Raw genomic sequence first — 21237 nt, 5'->3', positions numbered from 1 at the left:
AACCTTATAAAACACATTGCGTGGATTATATAAGAGCAAGACGTACCTTTTCTCATACAGTCGAGCCCGCATATATAAAAGACCTATAACAAATAGTCCATATCAAACGGTTGTAAAATCCCCTTGATTATATTTTTGATGCATAAAATATTTTATGTATCGAATTACCTATATTTAGAACTTCCCCTTTTGATTGGATATATCCAGGTTCGACTGTAGTTGGCTATTTTACTGTAGCATACAAATGCTGAAAAACTCGCTACGGCCCTGGCCCCTGAGCCTCCAACTTGCAGTACAGATCCTTAATAAATGCATTACATTAACGGTTGCCTAACATCAGTTTTGATTATTGTGCTTCTGTTACGTCAATTGTGGTTGCAGTGCTGGCAGTCCACTTTAAAATGATGTAATTAACGTACATTACGTATGTACTCATGACTCTGCAAGCTATGGTCTAGCATTGCTCGTCCCCATAGGAATATGCCAGTGTAGTCAACGTGCCTGATAATAAGCTCCTGTTATATACACTACTACTCAAATTACTTAAACATGTAGATCCATCTCGTAAGACTTGGCTCAAAGCCAAAAAAAATGCGGCATAAGCAGCTACCTGCTCAATGCTTCGCATGAAATAGAACTCCCACAATGGCATCGACTGGAATTCTTTATCACGAGATTGGTTAAGCTGCTTCAAAGTAATGTGCCGCACAAGCATGCTGAATCACGTTTATTAGAAGCAAGTGTTCTGGCAAAGCATAAAAATTATGTATATGTTTAAAAGAAAACAGGTTGCTTCATACCAATTTGTTTTCTAACACACGTACTGTACTGTAAGACTGTGTATCAATGAACTTTGCTCGCGTGAAACTGCCGGTTCGTGACTGTTCTCTACCAGAACATATATCATTTTATTGCTGCATTTTGTGTGCCACATTGTCGTACCCATGGAGGAAAGAAAAAAATATAGGAGGGAGCACCGCCTAGCGTTCACAAGCAAACTTCCTCTGAAGCCGCTTATAACCTCCTTGTTATTCTTCGCATTCGTGTCTCATTTCCCATCATGCTCCTGTTTCATTTCCTTTTTTGGTGGGCTCATGAACAAAAAAATTGACGAGCACGCGCGCCTAGCCTCCACAAGCCGACCTCCTCGGACGCCGCACCACCATCGTTCTCCATACGCTGGTCTCAATTCCCAGCATGCTCCTGTTTATTAGGGGCGTAGCTTCTCTTAGTCTAACCTTGTCACGTCTCCGTTGTCCGGCGTATCTCCCGGCAGCCGGCAGTAAACGGCAGGGAATATACGGCTCTGAGCAGTATTTGTCCGGTGGTGGTGGTGTGCGGCGTGACCACCCTTACTGCGCATGCGCATACCCTCTCCACACACCTCCTCTCCACTCCCCCTCACCATTCCCCATGTCCTCTACCCCTTTCACTCACCCTCTCCCCTCCCACTCTCCCCTTCCCCTCTCCCATAACCAGTCTTAAAAACGGAGGGGGCGTGCACACATGAAGGCTCCCTAAAGACAATGCGCTGCGACAGTACGTGATATGTATCGCCCTCTCCTACGCTTCCCCCTCTTTCTCCTCTCCTACGGTCCTCCCCCCTATCTTGCCTCGCGGCGCCGACGCAGGCAGCGTCGCGACAGCGTATTGATTGAAAAAGCGGACCGCTCGCGCTGCACAACCGTTCACTGCTTTTGACCTCCAAGGTAGTGCGTGTGTGCGATTTCTCCTGTGCGTGATTAAACAATGAAAATTCACGTACATGTAAAATTAAAGTGAGCTGCAAGTCGTCATAACTCTTATCGAACCTTTAGTATAAACGCGCCCGATCTCACGTCGGTGATGATGTACTGGGCAGAATTCACGGAAGATTCACGGTTTACCGATGAACCTCCGCAGCCTCGCCTGGCCTCGCCCACTCATCATAATTCACTCCGTGGATATGCTGTGATTTTTTTTATGGCTGGGCTTCAAAATTTTCACGTGACGCTCCCTCCTGTTTTTTGTTGTTCTTTTCTTTTTCCTCCATGGTGATAGCCATGGATATGCAGTGTTGGCTTGTTCTCTGCTGTGCACCCCTCCCCGTCAGTTGGCGAGAGCCGCGAGCCGGCGGGCGCACGTGCCTCGAGACTTCAACTTTTGTCACGTGACTCATCCCGCTGCCTGTCGTGCGGAGGCGCCGGCGGGCGGGACACTGCCATGGTATGGTGGCTAGATATAGCCATGGCGTGCTTTCCGTGGTAGTTGCTGCTATAACTCAACAAGCTTGGTATATAACCACATTCAACAACGGCATTTTAGGGGCGAAGCACCTTAAGGTCTCGGCGTGCATCGTCGTATGCTGTCGGGACACTCCATTTGCTTGAGCACAAGATAGGGCGCCACCGCCTCAGCGCTCGCCGTGTGGCGAGAGAGAGAACGGCGCGCGTTGACTACGGAAACGCTCTTTCTGCGATGAACGCTGAACTACCAGCTCGAAAGAAACCAGAGTGCGCCCTCGCCCGCGAGAGACAACGCCGGCGCAGGCAGCGTCTGCTAGCGAGTTTCTTGACTAAAAAAAACCGACTGCTCGCGCTGCACAACCATTCACCGGTCACCCGGTATCTTGACCTGCAATGTAGTACCGGTGGGAGATTTCTCTTGCGCGTAGTTTAACAACAAAGATTCGCGGCGTGCACATTAACTAAAAGCGGACTGCGGGTCTCTGTGTATAATGTTTCGTCCGTCTCATTGCCCATTAGTACTGATTTTGCTGTGGGAAACACCGGCGCACACTGCATGCTTCGCCCCTCCGCAGGATTCGCGTTAGTGGAGCTGAAACACCGTTCCCTACATGCTTCGCCCCCCCCCCCCCCCCCCCTCCAATTTTTTTTTAATTTGTTTGGACCATAACTAGCGTATGTAGTGCGGTCTTTTACGAATTGTTAGCGACCAGAGACCGCACTTTAAACTTTCGTCTGAGTGCCCAGATATTCACGTTTCATTCCCGGATGTCTCGTCTGAGTGCCCAGATAACGGCGCTGGCTCGAAAGCATGAAACTCTTTTATGCTTAATAAGATATTTCGGTTACAATCCATGCTGTGAAGGTAATTGGCCAGCAAGCCGTGGTCATGAAAGACCAGAGAAGCTATTTCACGTCTAAAAAACGTCTTGAGCCGCTAACTGAAAGGGCTAATAGATGTGTTAGTCAAGACATTCTGTAGCCATAGACGGCCGTCCGACCGTCGGATAGCCGTGCTAATGTGACGCTAAAAGTTGTCTAAAAAAACGTCTTGACAAGATCAAGCTAAGACGTTTTTGTGCTGTGACAGCTCTAGAAATAAAAAAAAACAACCTATTATAACTATTTTCAGCATGTTTGGTCGGAAGCCTGACGGCTACCATAATAATTTAGATAATACTGGGACTGAAAAGAGCTCCCGCGGGAGCTCTTTCCTGTTTTTCTTCCATTTCCTATGCCAGCCGTCGTGCAGGTGACCATCAAGCAACATCACTCACATACCTGTTCATCTAGCCATGTCCTTACTGTGGCATTTATAAATTTTCGACGTGCACAAAACTACTTTAACATACCACACATAAGCACACATCGGTTTACTACTGAACAAATAAATCTTATCATGCGCAGAGGATGAACACACTTCACAAATGACAGAGTATGGCGCAGAAATAATCATGCTTATCAGAAGCAATAAATTATCCCATGATCTTTTAAAAGCGGCTTTATAATGAATAAAGCGCAACCGAATGTGGCACAAAATACGACAGAAGGTGACCGCACAAGGTAAAGGTGAGTGCCGCGCAGCAGCATAAATTCAAGTACTGCCATGCACGTCCCGTCAAAGAAACTGCACTGGCCCCCACACTATAGCTGGCGCGGTCTGAGGCCCAATGTCCTAGAACGGCGGAACCAGCGGTACACTCTACCAGCGGAGTCGACATGTTTTTCACAATGTCTCACAGATGGAGATGGCAGCACATTATCTGATGTTTGCTGTTTGCTTGATATGTTTTCCACTAGATGGACATAGTTGTCCATTTTTGGAGCTGTTTGTAAGTTTGTGTGTGTGTGTGTGTTTTTAGCGGCGATGGGCGCGCGAAAATCGCACTGAAACAGTTGATGCAGTTAAGCGTCGCCTTGTGCGATTGTGCGTTTCTGCCATGCAATATTAAATGCTTAAGGAGACTCTTTCCACTACATGGCATTTATGTAGTGTTTTTTTTTTTTTTACCGAAGCAGTTGCAAGTAACATCGTGGCTTTGTGGTAGGACACCTGCTTGCCACGCAAACGACCCGGCTTCGATCCTCAATGGGACCGAAGATTTTGGTTGTTTATTTTACTTGCATGTTTCTCGATTTTTCGGCCACGGACGACTTTTCGCTCACAACCAACGACACCGACACCGGAATTTCTGCAAAACGAGCTCTCTAACGCTATCGCGTTAATATCTATCCAGAAAGGGAGGTCAGGAGAGACTTATGCGTGCAATGGCATCTTGGAATGATACACATGCTGGCGGGATGCCCTGTGACTATCACCAACCCTGAATAAAAATGGCTTTACTGGAAGAAACCGTTCAAGACCAGCTACGGGTTGTCCATAGAGCCCACGAAGTCGCTGAAGGGCTAGGCCAGCAAGAAGTTCTTCGAAGATGCCGGTGCCATCGTGGACGCGGCCCGCTTCGGCAGGGGCGTAGCCAAGGGGGGGGGGGGGGGGGGGATTGGGGGGGTTCAAACCCCCCCGAAATTTTTCAGTTTTGCTTGCATATATAGGCACGCACACATACAAACGCACGCACGAACATAGATAAAGTATGGTTGAACCCCCCCGAAAAAAATTTCTGGCTACGCCCCTGCGCTTCGGCCTGAAAGAGTCAAGCCTCAGGACTTCTGTAAACAAAAGTTCACACACACACGTCACTTCCAACCAGTCTACCTTGCCGCTAGCCTTTCATGCTTACACGTACTCTCGATTACGGGAGAACCGGCCCATTTTTTCTTCTCATTTCCATTTACATCCTATGCGTTCATTCAGCTTTAGCCTTTTGCCTGCTTAATGATGAACACTTGTTAAGAAACTTAATTACTCTCGTATTCACACAGCAAGCAATTTATCTAGGCTGGTCTTCTTATTTCACCACTCGAAAGCTTTACATGCCTCATGAGTGGAAAAGTCCGGCGACCGTCGCCAAGCCAAGCCGTCGCCCCCTTTCGTCAAGCATTACGTTTTGCTCCTAAATTTCGGCAGTTTTTTTACTAAGCCTTGTTTTGTTGTTTCTTTGTTCTTCAGGTAAGCCACGTGGATCCCTCGCGACGATATGCTCATTCACGGCCGCGCTTAAACGCTACAGTAGCGTTCCATTGCGGCCGTGACCCGTTCCACTCGCCCAAAACGCGTATTACTATAAAGGCTGCGCTGGAACGCAAGCAGCTTTGCGAGCGCGACCGCTGATATGACATACACGGCGCGCGCTGTTAGCGTTCCACCGCGCCGCAACTCTCGTAATGCCGTGTGCGAGAGCGCCACACCCACGGAGTAAGATATCCGTTATCGATCTCGGGACCGAAAGAGAGTAGTATTTTAGAACTGTTATTGCATGTCCTACACTATATCACATTACCTGGGGCCACTCAAAGCATCCCCTCACCTGACACACGCAGAAATGACACCAACACACGTTAGAGCAGTGAGAGGCGCGACTGCCCAGCTCTGACCTGGCCGACTAGCAAGCGCTGATCTACCAGATTCAACGGGCGGCTAAGGCCAGTGGGGCCCTCGATTACGGCTCCTTCCATTCGAGTGACATGCTTCATTAAAGTTTTTCTATTCTGTTCTGCATGTGATAGAAAACTTCCTTTTCTTTGACTCGTTATTTTTTTTTCTTGATGTAGAATATGTGACTTCCTCTTCCTTTTCTGGTATTTTCCTTTCATTGATACCATATGTATGATAATTGTCTCCGATTATATTGTTGTCATTCTTAGACTCGCTTATACGTATGTAGCTAAAAGATACCAATTAACATCACTTTCTCCATTATTCTCTCGGCCGCATATGTCCAGTGATTTGCGTGACAGTCTGCGGTCATCATCATTCCTTGCTACGGCACTATAGTTCGACGTAGTCGTTCTATGCGCGTGCAGTCACGTGTTCCGTGCACGTGCGCGTCCTTCGAGAAGAAGCGCACCTCCGGCCTACCGGGCTGCGAATTTCACGAAACGATATAGGCTGTGGTGCACACGCACGCGTCTACGAGCAACCAAACTGATTCCGCGTCATGCCCAAGAGCTACTGCGTCGTTGCGCGGTGTCCATCTAGGGAAGTGTCGGACGTCGCGTACCACAAGTTTCCCGTCGACAGCCACCAGCGGCAGCAATGGATCGACTTCGTTCGGTCGTCGGGACGCGGGCTCACGTGGACTCCGCGCGTATCGAGCCGCGTTTGCTCGCGTCACTTCGCGTCGTCCTGCTACCGACATGATCCGGTGCGGCTGGCCCAGCTCGGTTTCTCGGCGAAGGGTCTACTCCTCGTACCGGGAGCACTGCCGACCGTCTACCTCGGTGCGGACCCCCGCCCGGCATGGGCCGCTGCCTCCGCCGCAGAACCTTCGCTCGCCAAGCGTCCACGACACGAGGTTTGTGCGTCGCTGTGCGCTCACTGCAGTCACGTGCTCGGGCGTTTGCGTACTTCAGACAAAAGGGGTACCAAAGCGTGCGTACGTATACATAATAGGCAGCTTTAGAATAGGGTACGCAGCGATAGCGTTCGTTGGGTACGACATATTAGAGAGTTTTAGTGCCGGGGCCCCAAAGCGGCTTGCGTACGTAAGCCCTTGCGTTCCTTTGTATTCTCCGTGGATGTGGCTGGGAGTACAAAGGAACGCGTGAGCGTGCGTACGCGGGCCGCTTGGGGTCCCCGGCACTAAAACTCTCAATTTTTTCGTCGCTTAACGTGGGTACCCAAGAGGATAGCCTAGGACGCATGCGCGGTGGCGACAAACGCGAACGCAAAGCTTTGCGGAGACGTTGGGTAGAAATACGCTGTTTCCGTAACTTAACGTTGGTACCCAAGAGGACAGCGTATGACGCATGCCCAGTGATAGCAAACGCAAAGGATAGCGTGCGCAAAGCTTCGGTATAACCTAATCAAAATCTTGCTGAAGGCCTTTACTATTTTAGAGAAACGCATTTTTATTACTTATTTTCGGTAATACAGCCCCTTCATCAGAACTTCGGTCTTCCCCAATTCGGGCGGCCCCATTTTCCCGATTGGGGAAGGGCTCGTCAATTTTTTTACGCTCAGTTTACGCTTTCGCGGCATACACTTTAAACAGATTTTAGGTATGTTCTAGGTGATATTCGACGCTAATATTTTGTAGATGTTGTATGTGTGTGTTCACACCAATCTATCTCATAAGTTATCTCGCCTTCCGAAATTTTTTGTGTTGATATTCTATAAGATCGTCGTTCTACGTCACGGTTGGCGAGCTTGCGGGGAAATTTCAAACGTATCCGGAGTTACCTGTCTTTATTTTTTTTTCGGCCTTTATGCGTTATTAAGTTATCATTTAGCTTATCAAGCTAAATAAAATAATGTGACCTAACAATTATTTTTCGCTCAATGTTACTAAAATACTATCACATTTGATGGTCGCAGCATATAAATACTTGACTGTCACAAAACTCTTGGTGTGAAGTTGTTTGCTCAGCTGTCCCGAGATATGCATGTAAATTACTTCTGTAAGATGGCTTCTTCCGTGAGAGGGGCCCTCTCAGTATGTCGCAATCTACGTCCTACAGGCACCGAAGTGCAGATTTACAATGATTATTTAACGCATTTATGTTTTGCGCTTTAGTATGGTGTATAACAACAAAAAATAACATGCATGCAGTGCGTTCTTACGTTACAAAAGCAGATAATTCGCTATGTTGGAAATATAAGTTATGTTTAAGCACCAGGGAACGACATTATTCAAATTGACAATCTGTACACTTTTCGCTTGTTACGTATACTGCACAATAGTCTTCCGAATTTCTCAGGAACTGCATGAAACAATTAGCATCCTTAGAGAGGCGTCGCATCATTGTCAATAGAAGAAATCCTGAGATATGGTCAAGTCCATATTTCAATACGCACTATAAACATCAGTGATAAACATCAGTCATTAGTAGAAAATACAAAATATAGAAAATTTTGGCAGGAAAGAACTCCTCTCGCACTTTCTTGTATGTATCACGGTGGTCTAGTGGTTATGGCGCTCGACTGCTGACCCGAAGGTCGCGGGATCGAATCCCGGCCGCGGCGGCTGCATTTTCGATGGAGGCGGAAATGTTTGAGGCCCGCGTGTACTTAGATTTAGGTGCACGTTAAAGAACCCCAGGTGGTCGAAATTTCTGGAGCCCTCCACTACGGCGTCTCTCATAATCATATCGTGGTTTTGGGACGTTAAACCCCAGATATTATTATTATTATTATTATATTATCAGTAATGTATCAGATGTGATTATTATTGTGCGCCTTATGTATCGTTATGAGTGTATACTGTGCAACCTATTTTGTTTTCTTACCAATTGTTAATGTGCTAGACTTTAATTTCATGCTGCGTAATATAGCTGGTGCATGTTAGATTGTTTTGTATAGCATTGTATGTATGTTTTGTAAGCACCGCTGTGTAATGTCGTACAAAGCTCATTGTGTTCAAACTTTTTTTAAATTTAGGTAACTCACTGCGATGGAAATAATTTCCGTCTGTCCGTGATTTTTTTTTATTTTTAACAGCAGTTATCCGCGTACATTTCCAGTTAATTGCTGAAATTACATGCGAACAGATTTCTTGCTGTATTACTGCTTTACCTGGTCTATGGCTCGCGTCAGGCAACATATGTAGGTGACTGAGCCTATGACCATATCAAGCACGTGTAGGTAATAGAGAATAAGATTGACTTTAGTTTATTTGTGTGTGCGCAATTGTTCTGTGCTGGTAAATAGAAATTCTCTAATATGCTGACCAACTTACTTTTTATTTGCGAATCACGTCTTTCAAAGATTACAACGCCGACCATTTCTTTGACAAACAGGCTGCCGGGCTGGCTGGTACTGCATATAATTATAGGTCTAACATAAACAGATACGAGGAGCGCCGTATGCTCGTGATATGTTTTCATTGAATTATTTCTTTGCCTTTTCAACGCAGCGCCGTTCAGACATGAGACGTGCGCCCGCTGTCTCGGTGGTTAACCGCGAGGTCAAAATGATCAGCAGGACGACGACGACAGGTACTATGCAGCACTCACGTGCCGCGAGCGAAAACTGGCGGAAAATACGCAGTAACTACCGTATTTACACGATTGTAAGTTGACTCGAGTGTAAGTCGACCCCCTAAAATCGCACGGCAAAAAAAAAAGCGCGAGCGCATTTCTCAAAGAAAATTTATTTACGATGTCGCTGAAAAAAACTCCGGTATGCAAAGATGGCTTCACGGCATTGCTTCAAAACCGTGCAGAGAAGCTAGTATCGCGACAATACGCGGGAATCATTTTTAGAAAACTTTCCGCGAATCGTTGCCGCGGGTGCCGGTTGTACACGAGTAAATACGGTATGTGTTATTTACTCGTAACGTAAACATAATGTCGTAACCATGGCACAGCGTGCCTCGTTTCTCATTGGCTTCGGTTGTAAGTCGACTTTACAACCGATTCTCGGTTTCGATTGTAACTTAGAAGAACAGACTGTTGGGCGAGTTGGTAATGCATTCTGTAAAAACTGCGCGAAAAACGTGGACAAAGGGTTGGACAAAGGTTGTGTCGTCCGTTTCTCCCTTTGACCACGTTTTTCGCGCAGTTTTTACAGCATTCGATTGTAAGTCGACCTCCCCCTCCCCAACTTCGGCATTCAAATTGAAGATAAAAGGGTTCGACCTACAATCGTGTAAATACGATGTACAGGCCGAGGGATATCGTGGTTGTTATATGTTTTTATAATTTTGCCAGTTCCCACCGACCCCGCAACGCAGAAAGTTGCATGACTGCTCCTCACTGGCGTGGCAAGGTGGTGGTGGTGGTGGGGGGGGGGGGGGGGTTCAAACCTCCAAACCCAACATTTTTCGATTTTGCATGTGTATGTGTACACGCACACATACAAACGCACGCAAGAACATACACAAAGGGTGGTTGAATGCCCCCCCCCCCCCCCCCGAAAATATTTTTGGCTGGAACCCTGCTGCCCCTCGTTGCTAATTACTAAAGCTACAAATTCTGATCTATACTTTTGAAATAATGGGACAAACACACGTGTATATATGAGTGTGTGTGTATGTGTGGATTTGGGCTTGTTTTTTTTGCCGAGTCACTTGTAGAATTTTCCGGTCGCTTGTCGCGTTTCTTTGGACTTATTTGTAATTTTCCAGCAAATATAGTTATTTTAGTGGTCAGCACGTTCACCAATAGCGCGTTTGTCGATGACTGAGTAGTTTAGTGTTGTCAAACACACGTTGGCGGAATCAACAAGTAAAGTTAATCATGCACCGGCAAACGTACTTTCAACCGAATAGAGATCTGCCCTGGAGACAATGTTAAAAGGTATGTGCTTTTGTTCTTGGTTACGCATATATTTCCGGTGTACAAATTAGTGATTTTTTCAACTCCGGGCCCTTCGCATTTGAGTGACATTTTTTAATTAGAATTAAGAATAGTTCGAGAATGGGAAACAGTTATTATATTACCGCTTCTTTTGTGCTTCTTCGCGAAAGTCGCGCCGCTTTTTTTTCCGGGGTTGGGAGTGGGGCGGGGGCCTTCTTTTGTGATGATTATTTGCTCGGTAGCATCTGGAAACTACGGTGTAAGCCGACCATCTGAACCGGAGAGACATCTTTATGCAATGCTAGTGTTGCATGTACGCAGCGGCCAAAGGTAGTGCAGTCGCTCCCGGCCCTGAACTTTTCCTGGCCCCTAGCTTGCTCCGTTGCTCCCCTAGAATGTTAGAATGTCGGGTACGACTGTGGAAGTCCTCCACGTCCTCCTCAAAGGCGGATGCGCACAAGCCTGCCCCAATGGGCGAACACAACTGACGATATCCTAGGTGGCCTCGAGATCGAGCAGAGTCGCCGCCTGGCGGCTACTGGCTGAACCACGCCTAGTGTGGATTGCTCCCTGCGTCGTCTGCTAGCCACGTTGCGTGTGCATGGGCGCGTACGTGATGCGCGTCCTCAAAGGGCGGTTTGTTCCGCTGTGTTAGCGCAATTTTAACTGCTTGTACGTATGCCTAACACAATGTAGAGAAGGAAGCATTTGACCTTGTTGGCTGTATATAATGTATAATAAGATCAGTGAGTGCACTTGTTGAGAGTGCTGTGTGTTGTCGTCGTACCCTCCTGTTCACCAGAATTATTTCGGTGTGGGTGGCACTTCGTGGCTCCAGCACATCTCAAAGTGCACTTGACGTTGTCCTAAACATAAGGAGTATTAAATATTGTTGGAATGCAGCGTTTCAGCGACCTGGTGGAAAGCAGAAACAACAATTGCAGAAATAATGCACTTTCGCGTTGTTGTTAGATGTATAACTGCGGGACTGTCGTTTATCAGTTATGAGACGAGCTTTAGTTGGCTTAATGTGTCCTTTTATAGTACGGCCCTGGTACCACTACAGAGAAATATTGCTGTCAAGTGAAATCTGACACTACGGTACTTAAATCGTCCTCTAAAAAGAGCAAAAAGTAGATGACACCGAAGTGATAACACTGAGTTGCCGTGCGCAATGTTAACTTGAGACGAAATTTATACAAAAACACCCGTGTGTTTAGATTTAGCTACACGTTAAAGAACCCAGATGGTGAAAATTAATCCAGACGGCGTGCCTTACATTTGTGCTTAGTAATTTCGCACGAAACCTCTTTTTTTTTACGCTATCATGAGCGTTTGTTTGGTGTTCTTATAGATTGACGCAAGGCAGTGGATATTCATCGCTTGAAAAAAAAAACATACTTTTGTCCCATAAAATAACCGGACATTTGTTGCATCACTCTCATGCAGGTAAGCAATCTGCTGCCACGCCTAGGTCATGTGGGGAGGGCCTCTCTGGACACCCTATGTTGTAGCCAATTACAGTTAGCTATCTCCATGGGCGTCCGGAGGGGGGTACAAAGGGGGGGAGGGGGTTGCCAGTATACCCTCGCCCCTCCCCATGGAATCTCGGATAACATTTTTCTACACAGTCGCAATAAGCTACGCGGCTTGATTAGCATACTCAGGTCTCGCATATTCGTGAGAAACGCATTTTAGGATTGCGAGCAACCTTTTCAACCTTACGCACTGACAATAATCTTGCCGGTCATTTCATGGCAGTGAAAGAAAGGCTGGCTTTTCTGGACGCCCGGATCCCGCAGATCCACTCCCCTGCAAAAAGTTCTGTGGCCGGACGCCCTTGGTTCTCTCAAGGGTGCCCCCCCCCCCCCAGTGGCGCAGCCGGCGGGGGGGGGGGGGGGGCACTTCGAGCCCGTGCCCTTCCCCCCTCCGAATTTTTTTTTGCTATGTCATAAAGCCCAAAGTGACACTTGCAATGACCACATCTGCCTGCCCGGCCCCCACCTCAAATCAACGAGGTGCCCCACCCCCATCCCGAAAAAAATTTCTGCCTACGCCCCCTCTCCTTCTCCTTAAATCCAGTGGAAAAACTCCTGGCACTGCCCACATGGTACTATACACCGAAGGAGTTCGTAAATAGCACGTACACCATGGGCGTAGCCAGAAATTTTTTTCGGGGGGGGGGGGGGGGGTTCAGCCATACTTGTTCGTGCGTGCGTTTGTATGTGTGCATGCTTATATACGCAAGCAAAACTGAAAAATTTCGGGGGAGGGGGGTTGAACCCCCCCCCCCCCCCCTTGGCTACGCCCCTGACGTACACAGTTTACTCTAAGGCATTTAATGCTTCTCTTCCATCCGCATTCCCTGCAGAGTTCTACTGCAAAGAGGCGAACACACGCGCTGGCGTCTCGCACAAGTTTTGTATCTGGAACAGCCGCGAAAGCGCGCGCTGCTAATTGTGACCGCTCGCTTGATTTCATGCAGACAAACTGAAGGTTGACGCAGCGACGCAGTGCGCAGTCTCCATGACGACCAAGGCCACCATGGCGAGTCTGGTAAAGAGCACGAACACGCGCACAGTGTGCTTGCAAACAGGACGCATCACAGAGGAAGTGGGTGCGTATACGTCTGTAATTTCTCGCATATAACCCACCTCTGCATATTAGCCGCAATACTTTAACTCTACAAAAAGAAAAAAAAAATAAACATGCATACAACGAAGCAAGGTGTGGGAGCGGGCTATAGGTCCATAATGTTAAAGCTTCAGTGCAAAAAATGCGCAGGTAGACAAAGAATTAAACGACGAGGACAGGCGCCGACAGTGCAAACTGTCATTTATTAAGGCAACACACAAATATATGCCTGACACACGTGATCACGCCATCTCTGTGTAAGCTTGGGGGCGATAAAACAAACTAAAACCAAAAAGCAGCAAAACTATACGTAACACTACGTGCAGGTGAATTTAAGTAAGCTGGTCTCTTGCGATAGATGGCTTGCTGACGCAACTTCCATTAGGGTGTGTCCAGATGAGATCGAACACGAGGTCCCGGTCACCATTCCCGATTTTGATCAAATTTACTGTAGGCCTAGGCATTACACCCGGAACAATGGTTTCGCGGTTAGTTTTGCTAAAAAAAATTTCGTTCGCCTGAAAAAAAAATATACAAATTTTGGCCATAAAAAACACTTTTCCGCCAATTTCGCGATTTCTTTGAGCGCATCTAGGAAAAAAACGGTGCACTTCTTCGCCGCTATATTTATTCCCCTTAAAGAACAAGTGAAATACAATCTTATGAGTCCTTTATTTCCCTTGCTTGTCGAAGCACTTTTGAGGAAAAAAATCACAAACTTGGCAAATCGCACAAAATACCTTTAATTCGGAAATTTATTGCTGCATGCAAGTTAAAGTGAGGATAATAAAACTCGGTACATATTAACTTTGATACTTTCGCTCTCTTTTAAAATAATTTTCATGGTTTTATCGCGTTCTGTTTCACTCGATAAGTGGGCTGAAACGTGATTTACCAAAAACGCCGAACTTTGAAAATGATTTTCTCAAAAAGGCCATTTTTAGTTTTTTTTAAATCCCTCTGATTCAAGTCAAGGACGACATCTACAATTCTGCAGAAAAAAACGTTGTATTATTTTCGTTGCTAACAAGTTATAGTGCGTCGAATGTGACCATGCCAGCCTAGCGGCCGCATCGTTCGTTCTGTGCTGAAACTCTGATATAAGTTGCTAAAAATACTTGTACATGACATAATCACAAATCAGCAGCTCCATGCCAACAAATGCGCAGCCAGGTGTCATGGTTCAGCAAGCTATATCTTGCGATCAGCCGCTTGACAAACCAGCAGCAGCGGCCGTTCCATGCTGCGGGCGCTCACATTACGAACATGGGTGCCGCTTCCACTGCGGATGAGGAGGAGCTCCGCTTGCGCGCCGAACTACGCTCAGAGGACAAACGAGGGAAGGAATGCATCCCTGTGAAAATTAAAGGCTGTTAAGTGCTAACAAATGTCATAGTATGCAACGAAAACTCTGCCGGCAATTTCCCAGTGAGCACCTCCATTAGTGCGCTCATGTGTTGCTTTCTCTCTTCCGATGGCCTAAAGATAATTAGGTTTATTCTATGAGCAACATATGACACAAAAGAAAGCCATTGACATCTAAAGAATACTGTCATACGTGCTTCCGATGGTCGAACAACTCAAACTGCAGTTGTTCATCTCGTGCCAGAACACTTGTCAGCCGGCTGTGAAAAGAAGTCTGTCCAAGTCCTTTGCTTCATTAAAGAACCGCTTTTACAATACTGTATTGTTGTGCATCCGCAGATAGAATATTCAACGCAAGTCGAGCGTTTACACGATATTTTGCGGCTTCGGGCAAAACAGCAGGGAAAAAATGCATGCTGTATTGAAAGCGCTCACTGGGAAATTGCAGACAGAGTTTTCGTTGCATATTATGACATTTGTTGGCACTTAACGGCCTTCAACTTTCACAGTGATGCATTCCTTCTCTCGTTTGTCCTCTGAGCGTAGCTTGGCGCAAGCGGGGCTCATCCGCAGTCGAAGGGGCACCCATGTAATGTGAGTGTCCGCAGCGTCGAGCGGCCGCTGCTGCTGGTTTGTCAAGCGGCTGATCGCCAGACAAAGCTTGCTGAACCATGACACCTGGCTGCGCATTTGTTGGCGTGGAGCTGCTAATTTGTGATCATGTCACGCACAAGTATTTTTAGCAAATTATATCAGAGTTTCAGCACGGCACGAACGACGCGGCCGCTAGGCTGGCATGGTCACATTCGACGCACTATAACTTGTTAGCAACCAAAATAATGCAATGTTTTTTTTTTTTCTGCAGAACGGTAGACGACGTCCTTGACTTCAATCAGGGGGATTTTAAAAAAAAAATTAGAAATGGCCTTTTTGAGAAAACTAAAGTTGGGCGTTTTTGGTAAATCACTTACGTTTCAGCGACTTATCGAGTAAAACGGAGCGCGGTAAAACCACGCAAATTAATTTAAAAGAGAGCGAAAGTATCAAAGTTCATATGTACCGATTTTTATTATCCTCACTTTAACTTGCTTGCAGCAATAAATTCCCGAAATACAGGTATTTTGTGCGATTTGCCAGGTTTGGGATTTTTTTCTTCAAAAGTGCTTCGACAAGCAAGGGAAATAAAAGACTCATAAGATTGCATTTCACTTGTTCTTTAAGGGGGATAAATATTGTGACGAAGAAGTGCACCGTTTTTTTTCTCTAGGTGCGCTCAAAATTTAGAAATCGCGAAATTGGCGGAAAAGTGTTTTTTGCTGCCAAAATTTGTATATTTTTTTTCAGGTGAACAAAATTTTTTTTCGCAAAACTAACTGCGAAACCATTGTTCTGGGTGTAATGCCTAGACCTGCAGTAAATTTCATCAAAATCGGGAATGGTAACCGGGACCTCGTGTTTATCTTATCTGGACACACCCATTAGCTATTTAATAAATGATAGTTGGAAGTCAGCGCTTGTCCTCGTCGTTTTCTTTGTCTGCCGTGCATTTTCTGCGCTGAAGCTTTAACATTGTGCATATAACCCCCACATATGACCCACACACCCACTTTTTCAGCGCTTTTTCGTTTTTTGGCGCTGGTTATATGCGAGAAAATACGTATTTTCACTGTCAGATACGTACAAACAAAAAAATAAAATGCATACAAGCGTTTACGTTGTGGTGCGTATCAAGGTAACTATGGTGAATCGAAGATGGTGCTCTTACGGTGTCGAAACAGACTTGTGAATGGTATACACAGGCGCCCTGTGTGTGTGCCTCTCTGTCTTGTCCGTCGTCGTCTTCGCGCCTTCTACATTCGATCATAGTATACAAACACTCGCACCTCCCAGGCTTGTCTTACGAGGACTCGAAATTCAGAGCCCTAGCTTTTACTACTGTGAAGATGGAAAGCCATCGGCTGCGGCTTAATTCTCGTCGTTTTCGCGCCCATTCGCGCGTCTGTGCGTATCGGTTCTCCTTCAGTTCCCGCTCTTCTTCCTCCGAGCGTGCGACACGCGTCCGTCCCATAGCGAAGTCCAAATGGCAACTGCTGATATCAGCGCTAGCGCGATCTCTATGTCACGAAACAAAGGGGCGTAGCCGCCGCCGAGTATCGCGACGCTCTTGCAAAAGAAGCATCTGTGGTGGCGAGGGGAACCTGTGACGAAGGGGCGATGCGTGAGGGGCGCCGAAAATTGTTCTACGTGTCTTTTTGTCTAAGGACGCAATATCTGCCAGTACAGCTTGGCTCTAAACAAAACAACCCGCCGCTGGTATACGTACAAAGCCCACAACATTCGCAGCCTAGCGCTTTGAGGTCACAACACACTTGCATTCCTGTATCTGCTTGAAATCTAAACGTTCCTGACAGTACATAATGTAGTAACTGGTGCCATGTACGACGCAGTAGCTGGAAGGGTATTGCTTACGGAATCAAACGCAACATCAAAACTTTTAAGTACAACTGGTATGTACTGTTGCTCGATATAACCATATATGTAATGTGGTTGCGCATCTGGCCACTGAAGGTTGTCCGTATAGGGTAATAAATAAGTGTACGAGCTAACATCACGCTGATGGGACACCGATTGAGCATATTGGGGACGAAGGTATTATTTAGCCCTAAATTGAAGCATTTCGTTCTATGACCATTGCACATAAAGCTGTTAACCATAATTAATTGCTCCTATGAGAACACCTAATATTAATTGCTGGGGTTTAACATCCCAAAACCACGATTTTGCCTAGTGGAGGGCTCCGGAAATTTTTACCATCTGGTGTTCTTTAACGAGCACCTAAAGATATAAGTACACGGGTCTCAAGTATTTTAGCCTCCATCGAAAACCTATGAAAGCACCTGTGCCAAAGAATACGGATTAATATACCTTAGAGGCTCGAAACGCTCGAACGATGGAGGAGTCATGGGAGGCTCGGTATAGTAAAATGCTCAGAATTTTTTTACTGTCTGATAGGCATGTGCGAATACTCGAGCACTTCGAATGTTCGAATGAATATTACACCGTGACACGAATTTAAATTATTCAAAATTTCGAAGTATTCAAAATGAGCAAATATATAGGCCGCATGCAACCCCCTGTAAAGGTGGTTTCACTGCAGCGTAGGAGGGCTATGCCGTGAAAACAACTATTCAAAAAAAAAAAAAATCCGCCCTGCCACGAAGCCTCAGCTCAAGGTTAAATGAACATATACCCTCACTTCGATTAATAATATTTCAAGTTTAAAGGCTTATTATACAGGCTTATATGTGCCAAGTGTAGTAAATTTCAACACGTTACATATATTTACCGGTTATCACTATAGTACCCTACTGAGATTCAGATCCTGCTACTATTCAAAATTTCTTCTACCTCACTACGAACCAAGGAAGTGACATTCGCACATCCTTGTTCCAATATTTAAAAATATTGTGCCGGTTAGTTGGGTCATGACAAATATGCTCATTCTTCTTTATATGTAGGGACGGCCGAATAGTAAATTTGAGGTTCGAAGCGAATCCGAAGCGAATAGTGATTTGGTCGAATAATTTCGAATCGAATAGTTCGAACAGTATATAGCGCATATTAAGAAAAATGAGCATTTTCGTCATGACCCTTGTTGAATTTCCCGCGTTCAGCTTGCTGGAAGAAGAAGACGAGCTTTGGCCCAGCGGACGCGTGAGCGCGTTCGACCAGGAACGAAGGAGCCATCTTGACGTTCTGGGCTCATGCGGACGCTAATAAACGTCTGTTTGAGCTTGTAAGTCCGCGTCGGCTGGTTTTTGTGCCACATATTTTACATTTGGTGCCGTTGAACCCGGGAGGCGACAGCCGGGAGCTACCGTCAAGGAACATCGCTGGTGGCTACCGACTGGAACAACAGCCGCGAACTACGGAGGCCAACAGATCAGCTGATCGCCATGAACAGGCTCAAGACGAAGAGGACCACGCGAAGGGCCCAGAACACCAAGCTTATACTAGAGGCAAGTGCGCTACTTGAGAATGATGACGCGACAGTGCGACAGATTGACTCGATTTACGAGAGGCTCAAGAGCAACAACGAGGAGCTGAAGAAGATTAATGATGAGATGGAGAGCCACATAAGTGACGAGACATTTGAGGCGGAGTACGCTACCGTGATTGAACATGAGGGCAATGCGACCCGCATCTTAGCCGAGCTCCAGAGCAAACGACGCAAGCATAGCGAAACATCTGCAGTGTCGCCGCCCACCGAAGTTCGCGACGTGCCAGCGGCTATGGGACCTTCTCAAAGGCCAGGAGCCAAGTTACCGAAGCTGACGATTAACCCTTTCGCTGGTGACTTGTGCAAGTGGAACGAGTTCTGGGAGCAATTCGATCAGGTCATCAACCAGAACGGCAATCTTTCAACTAGCGACAAATTTAACTACCTGAGGCTGTTCTTGAAAGGAGACGCAGCGGCAGCTATAGCGGGGCTTCCTACCACCGAAGCATGCTACGAAGACGCGTTAGACATCCTGAAAAGACGTTTCGGCGACAAAAAGCGCTTGGAGCAGGAGTATTTCTCAAGACTTCGAAGGCTTACTCCTGTGCGTTCTTCCAACGAAGTGTCCAAACTCCGCAAGTTATATGACCATGTGCTGATTAACACGCGGGGACTGGAGGCGCTTGGCATCAGCAAGTCGTCCTTTTCATCGATGCTGTGCGACATTCTGCTGAGGGCATTGCCACGTGACATATCGTCGTGGCATATCATCGATCCTGCGCGACACAACCTGAAAGCTCCAACAACGTTCAGCATGACACGGAACTAGAGCGTCTTCTTCACTTCGTCTCTATTGAACTGGAGAGCCTCGAAAGGAGTGACTTTGGGGAACAAAAAGGATACGACGAGGCGGCTCATCCTAAAGACGAGAGTCCTCGCTTTCACAGCGCGACCCCAACGTCATCAGTGCTTCACTGCCAAGTTGCTATAACTGCAACGAACTCGAGCTGCAATTTCTGCAAATCTACGCAGCATTTGACGGAGTCCTGCCGTAGAGATCCTACCGCTAACAGAGAAGAAGAAGCTTCTCTCCGCCGAAATGCGGTGCTTTCGATGCACCTGTAAAGGTCACCGAGCAAGGGATTGCAGGCGTAGAGTCACATGCTCGGGCTGCAAAGGTCGCCATGCAACCACTATGTGCGACCCAGATAAGCTAAGGCGAATGCAGCGGGAAGACATCAAAATGACCGGAGAAGTTTCCAGACCAGGAAACCAAAAAACGCTGACTACCATGAAAAAGCGTGGGTGGACCTCACTGGGCAGCACGGAGCCCTCATCATCAAAGACTTTTCACTCCCGAATAATGGATATGACCACCCAACTTGACACTGCAATAGAATGCCGCAAAATCAATGGCAGGGAAAAAGGAAGACACCAGCGATATGAGACCCGAATCGAAGAGCGTGTTCGAGCACGCAAAAGTCAGAGGCTGGAGCCTGCATTCTATGCTATCCACAAGCGAAGCATCCAGGAGAACAATGATGCACAAGTTCAAGTTCAGAGACGCTTGATCGAGGAGACCACTTCGATGGATACCAATATGGCCAAGCGGCGATTGAAGTTGCGCGAAGAACAGACTGTTCGTGAGCGGGAGCACACGGACCATGCAATCATGCTGAAGGAGTTTCAACGCCTGCTTTTTGAGGGGCGAACTTTTCATGAGAACTGTGAAGATAATCTGAAGAAAGTTATGAGGGAAGCTGCTCAGGCACACGTGTCGATGGAGTACGAGTCCAAAATACAGAACTTGACTCAGGAGCTGGACGACGTGCGCAAGCGGCTGCTTGTGTCGGAGGAGAAGCTCAAACTGATTTCGCCCCTGCTGATCAAGATGCACCAGTTGGTCGAGGAACAACGCCATGCTGAATTGGAGACAGAAAAGAAACAGCCAGGACATCGTGTGACGTGTCTGCATCAGCAGACTGTTGGAAGTCGGACACAATTGGGTAGCCTGAAGAATCTCCCGAAGGATGATTGGTTGTGCACGCAAGACTGTGCTGCCATCCAGCAAATTCAAGAGCGTCCCTCACTGCTCACACGAGAAGACGCAACCTCATCAAGTTCTGCAAGAATCGGACCCAAGACTACAGAACGGCCTTCCCAGCAAAGAAAACCTGAACGTCAGGACATCGCTGGACCGTTTTGGCAACAGATGCCTGCTGCTGAAACCGTCGAAGCACCATGTGCTGAGAGCCCTGTGGACCTGCTCGCCTACATACGCGAGCTGGCAGGAGAGGACGTCCTCAGTCTCCATGCCAAAGCACGAGGGAAGCTTCGGCAACTGAAGGAGGAGTCCGAAAAATAGAAGGCTGACACCTTCAGGCCACGTCGAGGAAGCGGAAGGATCGACGCGTACGGAGGTAATACAGCAAGCGCCTGACCGTACAGACGAGACACCACTGCGCGGCCGGGAATGTGTTGAATTTCCCGCGTTCAGCCTGCTGGAAGAAGACGAGCTTTGGCCCAGCGGGCGCGTGAGCGCGTTCTGCCAGGAACGAAAGAGCCATCTTGACGTTCTGGGCTCATGCGGACGCTAATAAACGTCTGTTTGAGCTTGTAAGTCCGCGTCGGCTGGTTTTTGTGCCACATATTTTA

At 47.0% G+C, this 21237-nt stretch overlaps 1 protein-coding gene across 1 annotated transcript in view; it reads left to right on the top strand.

Moving 5' to 3' along the window:
• LOC119399690 (probable chitinase 10) overlaps nucleotides 1-21237 on the top strand; it is a 685554-nt gene that overhangs the window by 171882 nt on the left and 492435 nt on the right. The gene's annotated exons all lie outside the window — the stretch shown is intronic.

This window comes from Rhipicephalus sanguineus, chromosome 7 (genome assembly GCF_013339695.2).
Source record: "Rhipicephalus sanguineus isolate Rsan-2018 chromosome 7, BIME_Rsan_1.4, whole genome shotgun sequence".
NCBI lineage: Eukaryota > Metazoa > Arthropoda > Arachnida > Ixodida > Ixodidae > Rhipicephalus > Rhipicephalus sanguineus.
This window is presented reverse-complemented; position numbering and strand designations above follow the sequence as displayed.